Below are 7224 nucleotides of genomic sequence, written 5' to 3'. Positions count from 1 at the left end.
TTTAGGGAGAGGTTATAGCATTGTTCCTAAGTACACTACGAAAAATATGGTTATGATTTCACTAATGTGATATACATTTCATACAAGAATGGATCACCATATGTATCATTAATATCTGTGTGTATAGATCCATATTGTGAAATTACTGTAAATGCAAGCAGACGTCCAAGGCCAAATGCTATGTTATTGTATAGCACGCTTAAGCTCTTTTTTTTATAGAACGAATACGCATACAATATCACCCAACCTTTGTTGGTACTCATGCAGCAGGCACTTAACCCACTGAGCTACTTCCCTCTCAAAGGATTCGACTGTCCTGCAGATTGTATGACAAAGTTCAGAAACCCGAGCACAAAAACACACATAGAGACACATACTTCAAACATCCATTATTAAGTGCTCTGGGCATAGCTGAAAAAGTAAAGAGCACAAGCCTTTTTCGTGCATTTAGGCGCAAGGATTTTGTCAAGTGACCGAGGGCCATCTCCCGGCTGCTGGCACTCTCACGTGTGGCCTCTATCGCACTCTGACCTGCTGCAGAGACGTGACAGCAGGGCTCCAGCTGGTGGCACTGACTCCCAAGTGCCTGGCTCTAGAGTGAAGGAATGGCAGTGTTAGGAGGCTCACAGGTCCGGCCTGTGCACGGTGCACGGGGGTGCAGCCTGCCAGCATGCCAGTGACAGCAATGCCACATTTGGCCAGATCTTGCGGTGGCAGATGGAGGGCTGCTTTTTGGCCCTCATCTTGAAAGTGTCGGAGGCCATGCGTGTGTGTTCTGGAAGTGTACCAGTGACTGCCTGATTGCTTCTCTGCAAGGCAGGCTGACATCTCACAGACCATGTGCACCTGTGGTTTCTGCAGTGTGTCCACGCAGGAGGCCATGTCTGCAATCCCGATCCGGAGCTGTGTGCGCCTGAGGAGGCAGTTTAAGTTTGCATATGTTAGCACTGTGACTAAAGTATTCTGCATTGTGTACATGTCAGAGGCCATGTGTAAGGTGTCCTTAACTTTGTACATGTGTGAGGTTGGATAACACTGAGATGGAATGTCTTGTGATGATTGTAAAAGAGACAACGGCAGAAAAATAAACATGCTATAACTGCAATTTGGAAAAAGCAAAATACCTAGTCCGAAATTAATGCTCACCTCAGCTCTTGGCCAGGCTCCTAGAATCTTTCTGTCTCCGCTGCCAGGCTGCCCATTCCCTGCTAAAGCTACACTTCCTGCAGTGTTCTTCAGGTGAAAGCTGTATCTACTCCAGAAGACAAAGCAGTGCCGGGCTGCCAATGTCACCACCCTGGCGAGCTGCTTTCTTCCAGCCACAGGCGACCTGATGCTAACCTGGGGTGCCTGGTCCATTCCAACAAAGATCACCATCGCCATTCCGACAAAGTCTGGCAGTTCTTCCATCTCCTACTGTGTGTGCCATTGGTTCTTGGGATCCTCTGCTGTCATTTTACTTATTGATGTAAAGCTTGCTAATGCCTGCCCCTGAGGTATCTGCCCCCACCTTCATCAAACTCTCTGCACATAAATCACTGCGTCTCCTGCCGCCTGTGCTCCTCCCCCATTGCTGTCACTTTCTCTCCACATCATCCATGGTCTTTCAACGTCTGCAGCCGCAATTTTATTGGCCTGGCGCCAAGTTGCTTTGAACTTTGCAAAGTGCAACGAATTTGTTGCTTTCTGCAAAGTTGGAAGCAACTTAATGTTCCCGCCGGCGCCGCAGTGCCATGGTCCCAGCCAGGTCCAGCCCAGCCCTGCAGGCAGCCTCCAGGCTCTTGCTGCAGTGCCCACACCGGTGTACTGTCCCCTGTAATCTAGTTGTTGGTGCAAGCATAGATAGCCACAAACTGTGAAGGCATCCCGGAGAAGCCATTACACTTGAACAACTTAATGATGTACAAATACACAGAAAAAGCATACACAAAAGCACCCTTATGCAAATTGTAAGCTGCAAACGCTTTTGTTAAAGGACCCAGCTGGAATGAGTAAAGCCAAATGTTTGGTCACAAAAACATCATTTTGGTAGGCTGGCATTACTTTTAATCAGTTCTGCTCAGAATGGTTCACCAGAGATCTAAACAGTGGCAAGTATTATACGTTTACTTTGGACACACACGTTCCACTTGAACAGCTCACTGAAAGCAAAGCGATCAGCCCACCATACATGAAACACAGAGGATAAATGCGTTACACAATGGCCTGATTGATTGCGAGATATGGTTACATTTTTCAGCCCTCCCGCCGGCTGAAGCCTGCAGTTTGACTGAACGAGAAATGTTGTTCGTTTAATTTGTAGTTCTGTCAGGAATACTACAAGTAACTAATATCTTTATCATTAATATAACAGTCCCTGAAATAAAGCATATTTTCACTGTATTTTCACTGTATTGCTACTATGCTTGCTGTTGCGCGTTGCGGTGCTGCGGGTGCTTTTTGCTTTTCTTTTTTTTTTTTTCACTGGCCCAGGCGTGGCCAGAAACCGGCCCCCAGGCAGGACCGGCCCACACAAACATGATTTTGTTTCGGCCACGGGCCGATTGGCCGAGGTGCCAATCCACCACTGACTTTGAACATCTCCATTCACGCAGGGATTTGTGGATGCGAGCAACACATTACTGCAGGCTTGTGTGTGATAGGTACAGGTTCCATTTGATGAAATCCCTTACACATAACCAATGTTGCACCCATGCAGGTGATGCTGGCTATCCCTTGAAGAGGTGGCTCCTTACCCCTGATTGGAACCCGCAGAACAGGCACGAAGAGGACTACAATCGTGCACATACCCGTACCCGGGTGGTGATCGAGCAGACCTTTGGCCTTTTGAAGGCACGTTTCGCTGCCTCAGCAGGTCTGGTGGGGCACTCCTGTACGGGCATGAGAAGGTGGCCAAGATCATCATGACATGCGTCATGCTGCACAACATGTGCATCAGACGGAATGTGCCTCTGCCCCCTGACATTGAACTGCAACCGCCTGGTGAGGCTGAAGAGGAACAAGAAAATGGGGTTGCACGTCAGGCAGGTGGCGATGCACAGGAGGGACGTGCTGTGCACCAGAATCTGGTAGACCAATATTTCTAATACACATGGATGCGGAGGCTGCCATGGATTTGGGACTCAGGGCACTGGGTGTTGGGGGGACATGGACACTGTGCACTGTTCACCAATAAAGCACACCTGCACAATAACCAATGTCCAGTCATGTGATTATTCTTGACACAATGGGTGTATTAACCATAAAGTGTAGAGAAAGTGCATAAACCCTCCACCCCAAACACCCTCTCCCCCCTCTCCCCTCCCCGCACAACTACCCCAAACACCCTCTCCCCCTTCCCACTCCCCCCACAACTCCCCCACACATGGTGTGCACTTCAGTGTAGCATTAGTCCGCAAGAGTTACCAATAAGAGGCTGCCCCTACTTCCAATGTCCTCTACCAACATTGGGTGGCTGCATGTCTGGCCTCCGCAAAGTCCGCGCAGACCTGCTCAGGGGGCTGGTCTGCCTGGAGCTGGCAGAGGAGGAGGTGCCTGGTTGCTTCAGTCCCTGTGCGGGACGCTGGCTCTCCATGGCATCCGCGACGCGGCTGAGGACCCGCCTCACAGCTGCCAACTCATCACAGATGCGTGTGGTACTCGCTTCTATAGCGAGTTTAATGGCTGTAGCGTATTCACGGCACTCCTCCCTCGCCAGGGCAGCTACACTCACATACTGGCCAACCAGCACAGTGAGCTCCTCCTGGCGCTGTTGGATGACACCGGTGGATGTTGACGCAGCGTGCGGCATGGGTCTGCCATCAGGTGAGCTCTCCCTGGGGCTCCATCTCCCTGGCAATGACTCACCACCAGACAGCTCATGGCTGCTGGCATTGGATGTGGGGTGTGGGGTGAGGTGAGGTGACAGCTGCGGGCTGGGTATGCCATGTCCTACGGGTGTTTGGCATTGTCCCTCTTCATCCAACAGGGGTGCCGTGGCAGCTGCTTCTCCAACTGAACTGTTGGCAGTGGACAGTGGGCCTTCTGCCACTGGCTCCTGTGTGGTGGGAGTGGCTGGTGTGGGTGCTATCGCGGTGTCAGTGCCCCTATCACGCCTTGGTGACGTTGCATCCTGAGTGGCTTTGGGCTTCTGCGGCAGTACTGGTTTGCCAGAGCCCCTTGATGTGGTAGGCCTGTTGCCTGCTGCCTCCTTCTATGCCCCTGGCCTTCTTCATGGGTGTTGTGGCCTGCGCCGCGGAGTCCTGGTCCTTACTGTCAGATTGTGAGCCTGTGGGGGACAAAGAGAGGGACAGCATCGGTGATGGTTCTACGTGCATCATGTATTTATTGGTATTGTTGCAGTTCTCTCCATTTGAGGCTCTTTGGACTTTGAGTTGTGACATACAGGTTGCTTGCCATATGGGTGGTTCATGCAGGCATACGTCTGGGTGACACATGTATGAGGTGCTGCATGCATGGGGATGTGATGGTGCTGTGGACAGCCTATAGGCAGGGTTGTGTACATGTGTGTGTGATGCCCCATACATTCGCTCATTTCACTGTCACATTTGGGGAACATCATCATGCTTTGCATTACAGTGGTTTGTGTGGACACTCACCTCCATCAGCCGATGATGGCGCTCCACGCTCCATTTCCCCCACTCCCTCAATTGTCTTTATGCCAATTGTGCTGGCACATGTCTCCTACCAGTGTGTCATCTTGATCGGTGAGCCTCCTCCACCACCTGTTCCCATGCCCTTGCGCCGATTGGCTGCAAGAATGCTCCTGACACGTAGGCGCAGGTCATCCCAGCGCTTGCACGCGTCTTTTACAGTGCAGAGGGTGGTACCCACCACACTGACTTTGCGTGCCACCTCCTCCCAGATCGCCTTATCTGGGCAGCACACCACATGTCTTGCACAAACACGACCTCTGCATTTTCGGCAAGTGTGTCGGCGAGCATATTTAGCTCCTCCAGTGAGAAACGGACCTTGCGCTGGCGCGCAGCACCTTTCTTCAGGGCCTTGGGCATTCTGATGGAGTGGTAAGTGAAGTTGGGGCTGCTGTTGAGCTGATGCAGGTCCTGGGTGCTGAGGATGGCAATGGATTGTGTTTTTAAAGATGGCCGCTGTGCTCTTTCCCGTTCCTGTGCGATGACGCTACTTCCGGTTCCGCTTACTTACGATCCATCGATGGCGGTAGTGCTATCAGCGCATTCCTTGATGCCGCTAAGGGCCATTTTTGGGACTTTAGCGGCATGCCGGTAATGTCCTTACCGGCATGGCGCAAAGCTCGTGCCCGCGAACTCGTTATGGATCGCTATTAGCGGGCTCTTTACTACACGGACACGGTAATTGCTCCATGCCGGTAAGGACAGTTACTTACCTCCAACCTCGTAATGAGGCCCTTTGCCTCTGTTCTTTATTTTTACAAGCAAGCAACAAACCAAACAACAGAGATTAGGTTCTGACTCCCCCATGACCCTACATGATGGATGTTACGGTGTCACAAAACGGACCCACCTTTCTGTAGGGCCGCCTTTGCCCGATTGGTTGAATTGTCTTCCCTGCCAGATACAATCACTCCCCAGCTCTGTGATCTATTGTAGCCCACATTTCTTTCTTGGCTGTTTGTGGGTTGGTAATTACTTGGCAGTAGTTGATGGCGTTCTTGGCTGTTGTCGGGACTGGCGTTGGTCCACCTGGATGTCTACCAGAAACACTCCCAATGTACTCTCAGGTGTTGCAATGGCATCAGGCAGCAGGCACTGGGCCGGCTTAGGCATAGGAGAACTGGACGGCTGCCCAATTAAAGGGTGGCACAGGGGGCCATCAAGACGGGAGTGCCAGAGGGGCAAACTGTCCCGGCCCCCGTATGTTATGTGCGCCTCGCGGGGAATGGAAGATGCACTGCCTTCATGTCGCTCCATTTTAGCAGTCAGATACAACTACATATTTACATCCGTCTCTGTGTGAGAGTTTGCAGTACACAAGAAGCATGTGAGTTGGATAGCCTATTAAAAGACAAATCCTCGAGCAGTAGGGAGCAGCTGGTTGATTACAAAGGCAGCTTAATTATAGGAGCTCGCATTGTGACCATTGAAATCAAAGCTCTGCGGCTGTACTGGGACTACAACGAGTGCTTTCCATTGAAAAAACGTTTTTAACACCAGGCTCCTGCTGATTCATGTACTTGATGTCTTTAGCCAATGCAAAGAAGTAGATGCACTTTTTCTTTGCAAGACTTAAGCAAGTCATGATAGTGTATTTTTTGCTGATGAGGCTATTGCATCGAGGTTTTCATCACCGCATTACATCCAGTTTATGCAATCACTATAGCACAACAGGTGCAGCATTTTCATCTTTCTTTGGACCATATTGATCACATGTGATAACAATGATCACATGCAATTACCAATGTTGAAATGCATTTTGATAGGTTTGAGTGCCAACATGGTAAAGAAGATAGCTCCGTGAGTTAGGTACTTGTTGCAGAGGACTGTGTTAATGTATGCTGTGGCACAGTAACCAATCATGACAAGGCCAGCACAGCCTTTCCTCTCTCTGAGGTTATTTGTGTAAATAAACACAGTTCACAGTAACACTTACTGAGCTACAAAACAACAGGCCTGCAACAAAAAACTCTACTTTGAAAGGCTAAAATAGTATCACTCTGCTGCAGGTCTATTTAATATCAACAATAAGGAGCATAATGCATGAGTGGGAAGAGGTAGTTAAAACTACAGAGAGTGCAACCCAAGTGCCTAACTCATACAGTATGTCAGCATTCCTTAGCCCATTGCCTGCTCTTTTTGATCTAAATAATTTTAGTAGATGGGGTCCTAAAAATTGCCACGGCAGCTAAACGTCTAAGGCCCCGCTAATGTTGTTTTTCATTTCATGGCTAGGGGCCTTTTCACACGTTTTTTGTATTAAAATATTCAAAATTTCAACAATTAGGGCTGACCCTTGTGGACTGCCATTTCTGATGGAGAAATACAACTTTACTCATGCTCTTTTTTGCATGATACCCTTCTAAAAGGATTTTCTTTAAAAACATTGTCATGCTGGTTGAGGATCTGCTTTGTGAACTTCCTATGACAGTTCTATAAAACATGTATTATTTTAGTTCATGGGTGTAAAACATTCACAAACAATTGAATCTTGCAGTTGACAATAACTGTGAAATAAAATAGCCAAGGGCCAAAACTTAGTCATGACTCAAATCCCAGCTTTACCACTTAA

This window comes from Ambystoma mexicanum, chromosome 6p (assembly GCF_040938575.1).
Source record: "Ambystoma mexicanum isolate Mex_15411 chromosome 6p, UKY_AmexF1_1, whole genome shotgun sequence".
In the NCBI taxonomy this organism is placed as follows: domain Eukaryota; kingdom Metazoa; phylum Chordata; class Amphibia; order Caudata; family Ambystomatidae; genus Ambystoma; species Ambystoma mexicanum.
Note: the sequence above shows the minus strand (reverse complement) of the source record.